Source organism: Phalacrocorax aristotelis, chromosome 4 (genome assembly GCF_949628215.1).
Source record: "Phalacrocorax aristotelis chromosome 4, bGulAri2.1, whole genome shotgun sequence".
NCBI classification, from domain to species: Eukaryota; Metazoa; Chordata; class Aves; order Suliformes; family Phalacrocoracidae; genus Phalacrocorax; species Phalacrocorax aristotelis.
Window position 1 is genome coordinate 22,258,231 of NC_134279.1, and position 15,861 is coordinate 22,274,091.

Sequence of the window (15,861 nt, forward strand, 5' to 3'; positions counted from 1 at the left end):
TGCTGAGACTCCTCTGTTATGTGAAGCTGAGAGGGGAGCTGGCTTGTTTTCCTTCTGCAGCAGTAATGCTAAAGTTTAAGCCCTGCATTAAGGATGGTGTGGCAGCATGCACCAGCGAATCCTGGTATTTTAGAGCATATGTAGAGTTAAGCACATCCTTAAGCTGTGCGGTCGGATGCTTTGCAATGCTGAGTAGATGTACCCATCAGCTGAATGGAAGAGAAGTGCTACTAGGAGCATCCATCTTGCCTGAGATTCAAGAAGAAGCTGGGAAAGCGATGTTTTTGCTATTTGGTCAGGTGTCTCAAATGCAAGAGGCAGCTTTGCAACAGAAGGACTCTTCTGTCACGGATATTTAAGCAAGTTATTAAAACACTTATTCTTGTCCTTTCTGTGAAAAATTGTGGTGAGTAGTTGAGAGATGATTTGTTTATGCTGGCGAACTGCAAAGAAAACTTTGTCTTTTATCTTTTCAAAAATTTAGGGTGAAACCAAGCAAGGAAATTTTAAAAGTAAAAAAAAAATAATTAAGCTGTTGAAAAGAAGTGACCTTCTTAAACACACAGAGAAAATGTGTGTCAGTAAGAGTCGGTTATGTGCGACCTGTGGGAAACAAAAACAAATGACAATTAAAATGCATTTATTTGTTCTGAAGGGAAAACCAGAATTTATTTGATTCTTGGCTACCCTTTTTGTATCGCAATGCACAAGTTAAGGCATTTGATCTTAATTCCAGAAATTTTCCTGAAAAGGGAGGTTTATAGAAATTTCTTGGCTGGAGTTGAACTATTAGCAGCATAGTACCTGTTCTAATTGTGTGCCCATGAGAAGACCTCTCTGTATGGTGGTGTGATGCTTCACCCACATGAGATGGGGTGATGTACATGAAGGCCAGGCTTGAGTGTCTAAACGTTCGTTAAAACTCTTGCAGAGTTATGGAGGAGGATAGCTCCTGAGGATTTTAATGGGATTGTAGGTGTGCAACAGCTGTTGTTAGGCAGACCATTAAAGATACAAGTACCCAATGTCAGAAAAGTTTGCTGGACACGTAGAGCAGCTCTTGCTCCCTTTTGGCTTGGGACGTTTCCAACGCTCAATCCTGGAGCTACTATGAGCCACGGTCTTTCTGTTTGTAATCTGTTCCACTTTCTGGTGCAAAGAAGAAAATATTTTTCATGCAGAATTCATCTAAAAACATGCACATAAAAAAAAAAAAAGCCCCTACAGCTGTTTGAAAACTGTTCGGAAGTATGGCATATTAGAAGTAGTCCCAGCTGAAATGGATTATCAGGCAGAGTTCAAGCGAGGAGGTCAAACGTGTAAACTGAATGCAATTTATCTTGTGGTGCTGCAGTTTAACACATGGTTGCAGAAATAAAGAAATAATACTCACATGCACATATTCACACCTAATGATTTAAGGATAACTGGAAAAGGTCTTAAAAGGCATTAAAAGGCTTCTGATGACATCATGCTATCTGGGGTAATAAACCAAAGATGGCTGAAATCAGTTCCAAAACAGCTCTATCCAGAGATGTCTTTATAAGCCTGTCTTTATATTTCACGTCTCAGGAAAAAGGTATTGAACACTAGTATTGCATGCTACCTGTTTGAGGAGACACTGGATTTCTTCATGCTACATTTTATTTAGTTTTTTTCACATTTACAGAAATCCTTTAGTGCCCAGATTAGCTGCATTTACAGATCTTTGAAACTTGTGGGATCCTGTGCCCCTTAGAAAACCCGAAGAAAATTTTGGCAGGGCATGAATGTGCAGTTTCCTTGGTGCCTCTCCTTTTCAGAAAGTTTTATCTTCTGCTTTAGGGGGAACAGGAGGCTTTTTTCCCCCTCCCTTTTTTAAAATCTTCATCATTAGTTAGAGGACTTCACCCTTAATTTGGATAGCAGGTCCTTGCATAGTTGAATTCATGATGGTGTCTGCTTAGAGACCCCCTGCTTCCCTGGTGGCTTCAGATCCTGGTGGTCCAGGATTTCCAAAGCCCATGCTTTGCTGGTGCTGCAATGTTGGTGATCCTTCAGTGCATCGGGACCACATGTGGTATTTTCTTCGACAGGTTGTAAAGCTCATGAAATGAGCTCATAGAAGCTCACTTAAAGGTCATGGATGATGCTTATGAAAATCTGGTTACCCTGGGACTTGTAGATTAGACCATGTTGCCTTGAGACAATGCAGCTTGTTAACAACCTTTAGTCTTGTGTTGGATATTAATATCATCTAAAGTTGTGCATGTGTGTTGATCACGCTATGATATGGGAAGGTATTCTTCTGCACTTTGAAAGATGTTTACTAATGTCACCAAAATAGAAAAGGTGCTGGGCCTCCTTATGAAGGAGGAACTGTGACTGGTGAGCCACTTGAATTAAAAGGTCAAGATAATTCTCCATTTCAGTCACATTGGATGCTAAGTTTAATGATAAGGAGCTGTTTTGAAAGATGCTTTAGGTGGCATAAACTCCAGTGAAGTATGTTAGTGTCACATTAATAATAATTATATAGAAGTCTGACAAACTCATCTTGAGCAGCCTCTATTAGGCACAATCTAGGAATGAAATTTAAAGTAGAAGGTAATTTCTAGATGCAATTAAAAACTTGTCAGAGAGCAGAAGCAGCCACTTTCTGTCTCATTTTGATTGTAAGCACTATAACAAAGTGGCATTTTCCTTCCTGTAGCTTGAGCTAGTGCAGTATCTGATGCAGTTGCATATTTGATACATTAAGCGCTGATGCTGTTCTCAAAGGAAAAATACCCCAAACTTGTTTTCTGTGGTAGTTTTCTTTTAAGGACTTTTAAAAAAACAAGTCCCTGAAATATCAGTGGCCCTTATTTTAACCATAATCATTTCAAGATGTGATCCCTGCAGAAAACTATTGAGTTGGCATGTTTGCAACTTTTCCTTATCCTCACATGCCAGTCGCTTGGGGCATAGTAACTGGAGTACGTAGCTGTCCTTCCAGCGCACCCTCCCAGGCTACGTGTTTCTGAACTTTTCCTTTGCTTTTGCCTGCTTATCTTTTATGTTATTGAGGAACTTTATATGTGCAAGAGGTGGAGTCTCCTTCCCTGGGGACATTCAAAACCCACCTGGACGCACTCCTGTGTCCCCTGCTCCAGGTGTCCCTGCTTAAGCTGGGGTTTGGACAAGATGATCTCCAGAGCTCCCTTCCAACCCCTGCCATTCTGTGATTCTGTGACAACAGCCTCGGGGCTTCTTTGGTTTTAGGCCAAAACCGTTATACTTTGCTGTTTATGTATCCCCATCCACCACTTCCTGTGACCCCCATGTACTTCTGGCCTGGGTAGCCCTTCCTTGTAATCAAGCCATGGATGGACTTTTTAACTGTAACTATCTAGCACCAAAGATGAGTTTGTGTCTCCCAATCTGATTCTCCCACCTGCGTTTCTAAGAGCCATTAGCCTCGTTTCATGTTAGCAAAATTTGGGGGATAGCGTTAAGGGGAGACCGTCAATGGGGCTAAAATAATTTTTGTATGCTGCTCTCCATGTTTTTATCTTGACACTTCCCACAAGCAGGCCATGTAATAGGAGATCTGTGGGTGCTTTGTCCTCATTTCTCACAACACTGGCCTTTTCAAAGTAACTGGTGGGGGCTAAGAAGAGAGAGCTCGTTTTAACTCAGTATTATTGGACTTGATGCCCCACAAAACCTCAGTGCCCATGACTATGCTGGGATCATATCTTAGTTCACATATCACCTGCAACTTGCAGTGACCATCCCTATCTGCTCTCCATGAGGTTCAGTGACATCCCTGTAGGACCATCCCTTTGCAAGTATATTTCCATGGTTCAGGATGCCCTTGGGCTGCAAGCTGTGGTGGACCTTCATGAGTGTGTCCCAGCTGTGCTCGACAGCGATACAGAGCTGGGGTAGGCGCCTTGCAGCTCTTATTTTTGGTTACGTGTCAGACAGGGCTGCCTGGTGGCCTGCAGTAAAGCTTGAGGGTTAGGCATGTCCCATCACGAAACACATCATGAAGCCAGTGATTTAGATTTTAAAGAAAACTGTTTTGGGAAAGGACAAAAGTCTCTAAACCAAAATTAAAATTAACTATGGGTTGAATGTATACACAGGAGAAAAGTTGCATTAACCCTCTTTTATGAGGATGTTTTAAAAAACCCTCATAACATTGACTTAGCATGGCAAAAATTGAGCCAATATATCCTAAGTTTGAATACTGGTGTCTGGTGGGATTTTTGCTCTGTGTGTGTTGTTTTGGTAAAGATTGGAAGAGTTCTAGCGTTGTGTAGTGCTATGCATTTTACGGCACATTTAAATGTCTATAACATAAATAGCTTTACCATCAGAAGACATAAATGTCAGCCTATTGACACTTTATAAAGACACAAATGGAATGTAGCCTGGCAGACTGGTGCTGGTTTTGAGATTTAATAGTACATCTGTATCATTTATCCCAGTGGGAAATAACACAGGATGTTGCCTTGTAATTTTTACTACTGTATAATAAAATGTAACCATAATAAAGGGTGTCTAAGCAAGTAACACAGCAGATTCTGGATTTTGTCCAGTGTGTCTTTACCACTTATCTTAGGTTAGCTTTGCCCCTGAAACTTTAGGCAACATAAGATTTTGACTGGCTACAAATTGAATGTGGTCGTCTTTAATGTGTTACGTATGTATCTGTAGAGAAAGAGACCCTCCTTTGCCAAATACATCCCACCTCTTAATTAGCTGGTATCAGCAGTGTATTAGTTTGTTCGTCTTTAAATCACTCACATCCTAAGTTGAACTGTCCTTGAAAGGGTCTGGTCTGCATGTCTGCGCTTCAAAAACGTCTTTGCAGGTTGATTGCTTTCCCAAATGTTCTTACTGTGATACGGTGTTATGTGTGAGTAGCCTTTTGATAAAAACTCAAGCAATGATATTTCATTGAAGCATTGTCAGACTCACGCAAATTGAGAGCCGGGATTTGGTAGGTTTATGTTGGTTGAATTTAACTCATCACTTTTTCCCTGCCCAATGCTAATGGGGCATCTTGCACACCTTCCAGCGTGCTCGGGAGGTGCTGTGTCCTGCCCAGTACCGGTCCTTCCCTAGCTGCAGTTTCTGGGCTGTCGCATTGCTGCAGGATGTGGTTTTTTATTAAAGCCATGAGAAGTCTGAGAAAGGACTTGTCATCCATTTAGGCACTTCCACAGGGGCCTGATAATGCAGAAGGGCTCTCCGGGTGCTTTCTAACATCTGGGCTGCAATGTTCTAAGTGAAGAAAAATATGAAAACATTATTCTGTGCATTTGAGAGTACTGCGCATTTGTAAAAAGACAATTAACATAGAAATGAGGGAGGCTTTTGATTCATCAAGTAAATTCAACAGACTGTGTTTCCTTGATTTTCATTTTAATTAGGATTAATCAATTTTACCACCTAAGGCCTTTGCAGGGAATTTACACGAAATAGAAGTCTTTGGTCAGCGGTGTGCTGGTGTAATAGCCCCTGCTTGAAGAAATCCAGCTGTGGCAGGTATAACCAGGATTAGGTCTGGCAGGACTCCAGTCTACCTTCTCCTCTCGCATTAAATACCTTGCTGTTGCAGGGAACCCTCTGGGTCTTCCAATACCAGGGCCTGGGATTCACGTAGCTGCCTGGTTGCTTGCTTCTAAAACCACTTGGGACCAGTATATTGCTTGGAATCAAAAACCCTGGGATGCCAGGCTGAAATAATGGCTGCTTTCTGCTCCAAAGACAGGCACAGAAAAGTCTTGCTTAACCGCAGCAACTGTTGGTCCTGACAGCTGGGAGCTAGAGCCAGTTGAGACAAAATGAAGCTGACCTTTTTCTCCTCAAACTCAATATATTTCACAGAAGCGTATGGGTTTGGATGGAGTTTCAGAGGTTCTGTTTGATATGTTAGAAGTGGAAAATGAGGGAAGGGAGCCAGGAAGTTATACAGGAAGGAGAGCAGCATCCCAGCGGCCTCGTAAGGGAAGCAGTGACGTTTCAGTGCATGTTCTGCATGATGCAGAGGAGCAGCATGACTCTAACACACCTTAGGTGAGTGTGGCTGTCCTAGCACTGAGCTATGTCCTCTTTCTTTTTTTGGTTTTTGGTTTTTTGTTTTTTGCTTTATATGCATCTCTTTTAAAGTCTTTTTCTTACCCCACCAAGACAAAAAGTTCTTTGAAAACTGTTGCAAAACTAAATTAATCTTTCTGGTTTAGTTGCTAGAGGTATTTGTGAGTGGATAAATTTCATCTTGGAAATTGGAGTCATTTGCAAACATGATGGGCATTTTATTTTTATTGTTTTTCTGTACCAGAAATAAATGTCTTGCTATGAATATTTCCATATAACGTGTAAGTGAAAATTTACCTTTCAGTTTGTTTCCTTCGTGGAAAGGATATTATTGTTCCAGAACATACAAAAGGTAAATGTTTTCCTATTAATTATAGAAGAACAAAATTTCATCCATGTGGGGCTTACAACAGTAAGTATCAAGGGTAGGCTTTAAGCTTCTTGTACACTCAAGTAACAGACTTGAAAGCCATTAGGCATATGAACAAGAAGAAAATGGAGACAGAAGGCAAAAAATGCTGAAGGGAAAATCCTACTGAAAGCCCACAAAGCATTTTCAAGCTTATAGAAATGACCTGCTCCGTTCCTGTTACACAGAAGTGTTAAAATGAGAGCAGGCGACCCCTGTCCCCCAAATCATTCATCTGTTATGTCTGTGATGTATTGAGACTGAATCCTTTCCCAGATGCTGCGGATCTGTCGGGTCCAGGGGAAATTAATGGGATTTTACCGTTTGCTTTGAGGAAAAGAGGACTGGACTTTCTCATGCTGTCTTTGGCAGGAAGGAGCAAGGAGCTTTCCTGTCTGCTCACTTTAAATATTGCGTCTTTTTAAGCTTTTTTGCCAGATAGCTTAACTTGTGTCGCTGCAATATACTGTGTTGGAAAATTACAGAGGTTAATGTACAGCACTGTGATACGCAATCATAATCGTAGACTCTAACGTCTTTTAAATGGTAAACCAAAGACATTTGTAATACGAGTTGCAGTGAATTGCCTGTAACTCTTGCCAGAGATTAGTTTAGCACCGCTTTTAATATTTTATGCACTGAAGTTGTTGCAAAGACTAAAAGCTTCACTCACTTTACACACTAGTGCTTTGTTCTTTCCCTGTACAAAGCACAACAGAAGCACTCTCTTGCTGATGAATTGTATGGCAGGAAGTTTTATTAAATTCCAGTTACACCACCTTGGAAAGATTTTTGTAGTAATCAGTGAAAACTGTATCAGATTTATGGTGTCATAACTGGGCCAGGTAGTTAGAAATATAACCTTTTGTAATATCACTAGTTGCATATTAATATATTTAAATATCTAAAACACATATGAATGATGTAGAAGGTTTTGACTTTAAATGTTACTGTAGAGATTTGACCGTACATAATCCCATTAAAATAGAAGAGTACAAGATAAAATGATCCATTTGCAATTATAATTATGCATATTGAGATTGACCATTCCTTAAAAAATTGGAAGTGCAAGGTGGAGAAGGGCACTTGAGCAATCACTCTTTGCTGAAAGCATTGATGGAAGAATAAAAAAATTGAGGGGGATCGATTTGTCAGTAATGTGCACAAAAAAGTATGGGAAGCCTTTCTTTGGAAGGTGAAGGGAAGGTAACTCTTTCGCTGTCATGGTTAGCTTTGCTTGGAGAGCCACCACAAAAATACATGATCAAACACAGAACAGCAAGTAACACCATGAACTACTTCATCTGCTCTTGACGCTTGATAAATAAAGTGTATTAGCTGATCAGCTTGGTATTGGAGAGTCAGCATGGCCTCATGAGTACTCCACAGAGGAGGTGGGTTTTGTTCTAGCTCCATCAGTGGCCAGCTGTTTGACCTTGAGCAACTATTTTTTTGTCTCCATGCCTTTCTTTCTGCTATTCCTTGATTGCCTTGTCCTCTTGGAGGATGAGCTCTTCGGGTGAGAGATTTCTTCGCATTGTGTTGTGTGAACAATGAAGTCTGAGCCTAGCTGAAGCTCAAGGGGCATCTCTGACACAAATTCTAATTGTTAGCTTTAATCACTTTCATCAGTAGAACTTGGTAATGGAGGATGGCAACGTGCGGGATTTGGAGAGATCTGTAGGGTGCACGTTAATTAAGTCACCATAGGTGAAAGTTGCTGATTTGGTTTCACAGGGCTGACGCAGGGATGCTAATGCCCTGCAGCAACGCTGTGCTGCTCCATATGGGTTTTCATCTCCAAAAGCATGATGCTGGGTGCTCACTCCTCTACTTGAACAGAAGCCAGAAATGAGGTGCTTGGTACGTTTTAGGAAACGAGGCTTTTTCACAAGCCTTGGGCAGGTTGCCTAAATCTTTGTGTGTTTTTTTTTGTGGGTTCCTCTGCCATGAGCATTAATGACTGAAGTTGGACTGCTTGGCTTTTTGCAGCAAAGACAGCTGCTCGAGGGTGAGCCATCCAGTCTTCGTGGATTCTCCTCCCAGCCTTTGCTGTTGCCGAACAGGAAGTGTTTATCGTTGCTCTCCCTAATAGCAGCTTCTGTTTTGGCGTGGGGGTGCAGCAGCACGCCGGTTTGCAGATTAATTGCCTTTCTTCTGGCATCTAGTGATGTAGAGCAGTATACCCTTGTCCGGTTTGGGTGGATGCATTACTCACCATAGCAGAGGATTTAGAAATATTTAGTCATAGGAATGACAGCAGTCACATTAATAACACCAGGCTATGTTGAAGTATCTACATTATCCATTTAGCAGCGATCTCTGCAGGTAGAACTCCAGGGTAACGTGGGATGGAGCAAGGGAGAGAAGGTGATTTTGCCTCTCCATTAGCATCTTAAGTGAAACCGCTTGCCAAATTGTCCAGGCGGAGTACCCCGGGGAAGAACTGGGTAAGAAATGACAAGTGCTTTCTGAGAAGAAGTACTGTGGGTTTTAGAAGGGAGCAGGATAGTCTAGTGGTGTGGAAAGCAGTAAAAGAAAATAAAAACAAGCTTCCCTTGCATATGGGGCAGGTGCTGTACTGCTGTGAGTATTAGCAAGAGTCAGAGATAAAGCAATGTCTCTTTCTTTAGTGTGTTTATTCCATCTTTTAGGTCTAATGCCAAGTCCCTGTAGTTCCTGCAGTGCATCCGCTGCCAGTGAGCGCCGGCTCTCTAGCAAGTATTTTGCAAGATCTTTACTGTGCAGGAATCCCTGTATTGTTCCCTTCTTTCTTTAATAAGAACAGCAATTGCCCAAATTACATTTGAAATCTGCATAGAAATAGCATATGGCGGAGGCCAGCTCAAGGTTATATATTTGGCATTTGGGGAGGGAAGGCAAGAAAGATTTACCAGTCAGTACACTCACATTATGATAAAATACAGGTGAGCTGCGAGGAGAGCATGTGCTGAATCCTAAACTGACACAGAAGAGCCTTAAACCACTGTATGTTGTGCTATCTCTAGCCCTTTACGCTCCAAGCAGAAGTGAAATCTGGGGTATCATAAATGAAACAAAGATCTTGTTTTAATTTCATTTTTAAAATAATTGCAATGAAATGGGTGACAAACATTAACTTCTTCAGAGCAGGCAAACTACCATTTCTCTGCTCTATACTGCTGCTATCAAATCAGAGTTATTTTCCAAAAGGTTCTTGGAAACAGGTGGAAGTTTTGCTATAAAACGCGAGTGGAGTCGTCTAAACAAATGGCATTTTTCCTAGAAACAAAGTATATGGATGCCCTCATGAGGTGTTGCCTGGTCTGCTCTGCACTTGTAAAAGTGTTTTTTCCTACCGAAATGATATATTTGATCAAAATCCAAGGCTGAAAACAGCTAACATATGGAGACTTTTTCTTTTGTACAGTGAGAAAAAATAGCTGGTCTTATCCTAAGTTTGCCTGCAAATTTCTTAGGTAGTCCAAAGCCGGCTTATTGCTTGCAGAGGCAATTTTGCTGACAGGTAACCTGGAATAGGTCTGTTTTTCTTCCAGAGCATCCATACTTGCCTATTAGAGAGAAATCACTCAACCAGCAACACGCATGCTGGACTTTCAAGCCTTGTTTTAAGTTTTAATTTACTTGTCTGACTTCCAAGGTTACTGAATGCAAGCGATTGCTCCTTTACGACATAAATAAGATGAATTATGCTTTGAGGACCAATGCCTCAGCCTCCTTCTTTTCATACTGTCAGGGGAGTACCTGCCAAGGAGTGCATCGAGCTGGGATAAAACTTTCGTTTTTTGGCATCAGGGATTAAAGTAGGACTATTCTGGATCAGCTGTGCTGTGAAACCAGAGCCCTAGGACCACTTTTTTGGTCTGCAAAGTTTTTAAGGTATAGGATGGTCTAGGGTGTGTGACCGTGGCAGCAGGGGGACAGCTGTGCTGCAGTCCCTGGTAGGAAAGGCTTGGGGACCCGCCGCTGCAACTGGAGCAATTGGCCACAGTATAACACTAGGTCCTATTTTAATCAGGCTTTATATTTTTTAATTTCAATACACTTCTTTCAAATGAAATGACCTGTGTTCTCCCCTACAGGTTGCAGAAAACAAGCTGGGCTTGTAGTTAATGTTGGGAGCAAAATTCAGGCAGGAGGACTCATTGCTGTTTCCCCTGCATGGGTTTTTTATTTTATTTTCTAATTGTTTAATTGGGGCAGGATGGGGTTCCGGGGTCCTGTGCCGTCCAGCTTGACTCTGACAAAACTCTTTTCCACCAAAGTTTCATCAGTAGCAATCCGAATTGAAAGGAGCAATTTTTCTTGTGTAATTAATCCTAATAAAACCAACACTTCCAGGAGGCTGACCTGGATCCATGCATTTAATGCTTTTGTCAATTAATATTACATTTAGCATCTAACACTATAGTTAGAAGAAAATACTAAAGATGTAAGGGGACGGAGGAAATTTAAGATATAGCTGCTGAGCAACAGGAATTAACATCCTTACAATCATAATTTATTTTACATTGTTTTCAGACTAGATACTTTATTATTCTGGTGCAGCAACCTCTAAAAATCTCTAGAATAACAACAGTTCATGCGGATCACACTGGGGTCTGTTATGGTGAAGAGACACTCATATACCTGCACGTGTGTTTGATATCTACTTGTATATCTAAGTGGCTTGTTTTTTTTTTTTTAATTGGCAATGATAGCTTCCACTGAATTTTCATTCAGCCATTGTTGGTTATGTCTTCCTGTATGGAGATGTGCATCAGAGAGAGTAAAAATTCTTACAGGCTTTTTAAAATCAGATCTGTTGACCAAAACAAGTTGTTCGTTGCTGTACCCTCTGGTGCATGTATGGCAGAAAGTTCATGAGTGCCTGGTAAGTCCTCAGAGGCAAGTATAAATGGTTTTTAATTTTTTTCTTTCTCTCTTTGTTTCCAGAAATGCTGAATTCGGTACTCTGCAAAAAATAGCTTGTGGATTTTTAGCACCTGAAGAACAAGCAAAGGTAATTACTGGACCATATACTCTAGCCTCATTTGTTAGCTGTGCTAAAATATTAAGCTCCTTGACCTGATCACATTGCATGAACCTACAGCACCATCTCTGCATATGGGTTTTGTGTGTTTTCAGTTATGCAGGCACAGTTGTTTCTTGAGAATGTTCCTTTATGGAAAGGGAACAGGGGAACAGAGCAGCAGAGCATGAAAATGCTGAAGCGAAATGGTAGGGAATAACACACTGTGAATTTTTTCAGTGCACGTAGAAGTGAAAATGGTAAAAGGGGGAAAAAAAATCAAAGTTTATATGTGCTAACAGGAAAGGCTGTGGACTTCCCCATATTTGCAAGACCACCTAGCACAGCCTTGCAGCATGTGGGGCAAGTATCACAGGAGGCTCAGTGTTCATCACTCTTGCAGCAGCCTCCCCTTGTTTCCGTGACTGGGTAACTTATGAGGTGGTGCAGCCTGCTCCAGAAGTTGTGAGCTCCTCTGCTGCCTGTGAGCCTGCCGCTTGCAGCTGAGTGTCTTGATCCTCTTGGGTTGTGACATTTTGCTTGGGCAATGCAGCAACAGGGCTGTGGCTGAGTTGCTGGTGTTAAACAAAATGCTGCTCATCAAACTTTCATGAGCCACTTTGCTGGCGGCTGCATCTTGAAAGAATAGGCTCCAAAAGGCGGCAAGGAAAGCTGTGCTGTTCCATACCTCTGCCATCTCCTGTATTTTCTTCTACCTGCTTTCCAAGGCTGAGGGGTGAGCGCGCCTGTGATTTTGCACTTTGCTCCTTTGTGGAGCCAAGTGATGTAGGAGTTGGGCAAGGAGGGCATGGCCATGTTGAAACGTGGCAGTCCTGCTTCAGCTGGTACCTACTTCCAGCTGTATGGTGGTCCAGAGGAGGGATCAGGACCCCACGTCTGCCTTAAAGCCTGTGCTTGGCTTCATTATTACTGTGGGTAACCTAGGGGAACCTACATGAGTTGAGCCTTTCAGTTAGTTTTTGTAATAATAAATACAATAACTTCAAAGCGAGAAGAAATGTATGTAGATGCTACAGTATGGAAAGCAAAAAGAAATATATGATGCGAAGGTCTCTACATTTGAGTATAGCAAAGCAAGCATAACGAGATTTAAAAACACAGATGCGAAGAGATGCAGATAGGAGATGTTGCAGTGGTCAGGAAAGCTTCTGTATGAACATGTAACATGTTCTTATGAGACACTTCATTTCATTTCTTGGGTTTGAAAAATGCATGTGGGTGACATCTTGTGTTCACTACATCTGCAGTGCCATACTGCTGATAAGTAGCACGTGCATTTTAGAGGCAGTATATAAGCCAAGATGACAAATGCAAACAAATTATAGGGTGGACCAATGCTGCCTTCTTCATGTATCAGCATTACAATTTGCTGGAAGCCTATCTTCCCACCCCACAAATAGGAGTGCCATCTCAGTTCTCAGGAAGGATGTTGAAACACACTGAAAGGGCTTAAATTTGCAACTTGATTTGATCCCTCTGTATTTTTTTCATAGCGAACTCTGCATGCATCAATTTAATGCAAAATTATGACAGGAGAGGAAAAATAGCAGATAAAGGGAGAAGCTCTAGGAGCAAATAAACGCTTGATCAAAATGCATTAAATTTTTAGAGAACCACACTCTCCTGTAGTTTAGGCTCATAATGTTTTGAATTACCTTCCATGTGCTAATGAATGGGTTTCATTTTGTTGGATATTTCCATTAGGATTTACAGTGTCATTTAGAACTCTGTAAAGCCTTGTGTCACCATCGCCAGCTCATTTTTCTGCACTGGGACTGTGATGTTCAGGCACTTAACATGTACAGGAGGTGTAGGGACTCAAACAATTACTTGATTTGAGTATAAGTTGGTTTATCCGTGTCCTAAAGAAAAACTGAAAAATCCGATTTCTTTAAAATAATGGATTTCCCAAGGGGAATAGTGGAAAGGTGATTTATTCTTTTCTCCCCCTCAGTATCCTGCAAATTACAGTAAGACGCGATGTGTTGGCAAAGAGAAAGACTGAGCTGCACTGTTGAGTTTCACTGGTATTTTACTGCCTTTTTATAAGAAGGTGAAATATTAGTCCAAGCTATCTGTGCAATGTAAAATTATCTCAACAAATCCAGTTGTTTGTTTATGCTTTTGGTACAGTTGTAAAGAGATTTTTTTAAAAATCAGTATTTCTTTTTGCAAGTAAGAAACTAAGAATACCCCCAGATTCATCATGGCTAAGTGCTTTCCAAGGACTTGAAATGAAACTACCCGCGCTTTAATGCATGTGGCTCAAACAGGGGAATTATTCCCATTGGGCTTCTTAAAAGCTGTAGACATTGTTTTAAAGTTTAAGCATAAGAAATATTGTAAGTAATAAGGGCACGTATATAGCAAAGAAATGGCCGCTCACATTGTTATACTTGATCAGTGTGTCATTTTTGTCAGCTTTTCCTGTTCTCTGTCAGGTGGTTGCACGCAATTCTTTTTTTTCAGCCTATGAAAGGGATCCCACAGAGTCTTTTAGCTCTGTTGATGATAAGAGCAGGACAAATGCGAGTTCCGTAATTCCTCCAAATTCAGTGGCATCCTTTCATTTGGTACCGCACGGCACTAGGTTGCAGTGGCTGAGCAAGGGATGTATCAGATGCATTTCATTGTATTGAAATGATGCTGACTGCTCCGTGTGTGTGCTATCCCCTAGGAAAGGCTTTGCCCCATCTTATGGGAGAGGTGACCTTGGTGGGGGTGTTCAGCCCCATGAAATGGGGGCTTTTTGCAGGTGGAGTGGATTTCATGCTGTGCTGTTGTTAGCATTGGTGAGTGGGGTCCGAAGCTTCAGAAATCGAGACTGTGCTTTTATTCCCTGTGTGGCCAGGCGAAAGTAAGAGATCCCAAGGCTCAAGGGCATGAGAAGCACTTTCTTCTTTTGTTCTCGGTGCCTTTTTTATTTTTTTTAACCAGCTGGCCATGACATTAAGATTTCTAATTAATTTAGAAACCACAGGCAGTTGAAGAGAGTGAGCAATGTAATAACTGGGCCATGGGGCAGAGTAAAAGCACATCAATTATTCAGGCAGTTGCTGCTGCTTATTCCTTTCCCGGAGCTGGGCTGGCTGTCAGTGTGTGTCAGCGATGCCGCTAATGCCCTTCAGAATTTACATGCATAAACAGTGGCCTTTTAAAATCTGCACAAGGATAACTTCAGCATTTCCAATGATAGCTGCCAGCAGCGTGCTCCGTCTGGCGAGCACCGGGGGGCTCCGACCGATATTTCGGGTGCCTAGTTCAAAACTGGCTCTTGGCAGGCGTATCCACCGGAAGCCTCTGCTTTGGAGAAGTTGCTCCTCAAAGAGGTTGAGGGGCAGTCGGAGCCATGGGAAGAAAGAAACAGACCCGCTTTAAAATGCAGATGGTGTCTGAGTGTGTTCTCTCTGGGCAAGTGAAGACCAGCATGTCTTATAATGCATCATCCCCTCCTGCTATTTCCGTGATGTCCCCAAAGTGCATGGTGCAAGGATGCCATGGATGCAACTGGGGTAGGACCCGCTGCAGTTGCTCTACAGGGATGAGAGGTAGGAAGCATCCTCCTCCTCCTCCTGGCTGCTGTGGCTATTTCATGTCTTGCGCTTTGGCTTGGCAGTGAGGAAGTTTGAAAACAAGGAACCTTTTCTCACTGTGAAGAGCTAGATTCACAGGGCTGCAGTGATCATCTTACATGGGTACACCACAAGTCTCACGTTAGGGATGCCACAGCAAGCAACACAGATTTCTGCATTGAATCAGCAGGGAGACTGAAAACTGGGAAACCTGTTGGATTTTTCTGCTGTGGAGTACAAGCAGAGCATGAAGCCTGCTGGCTGGCTGGCATGGTTATCCCTACTGCTGGAGGCAGTCACCTTGCTTTTTAAAAAGTGAACTAATTTGTGAAGGCGACGAAATAAAATGAGCCTTGCTAATTACGCGTTGTGCCTGTGAAATGACCAGCTTCGGTTTGGAAAATGCTGGCTGTAATTAATGGTGAAAGGCTTTCTTCTCTTGATCTGTGTAGCCATTTATGAATCACTTCTCCCCACGGAAACTTTTAAATCTGTCTCGCTGGGGAGCCTGAGGAGGAACAGGTAAAATGGATTTGCTTTAATAGCTGCGGTTGTAACTTAAACACTTGAAATGATATTAAGCATCGTTCTCCATTAGCATTTCATGTTGATCCTGATGGTATACCAGCCGAGGCTAAGGCAGGATCAGTGTTCATTAAATGGAAGAAACTGAACTCCATAGACAAATGCTTTGGCTAAATGGGGCCTTCATTGCACTGAGAACAAGAATGCAATTAGCTGAAATGTTTGTTTACAAAATCTAATTCCTGGGGAGT

General features: G+C 41.9%; 1 protein-coding gene across 8 annotated transcripts in view; it reads left to right on the forward strand.

Moving 5' to 3' along the window:
• ADGRL3 (adhesion G protein-coupled receptor L3) overlaps positions 1 to 15,861 on the forward strand; it is a 520,031-nt gene that overhangs the window by 78,837 nt on the left and 425,333 nt on the right. For all 8 annotated transcript variants that reach the window (XM_075090573.1, XM_075090572.1, XM_075090568.1 and 5 more), the window contains exon 2: positions 11,417 to 11,483. The gene's annotated coding sequence lies outside the window, so the exon portion shown is untranslated. The remainder of the gene's footprint in view (positions 1 to 11,416; positions 11,484 to 15,861) is intronic.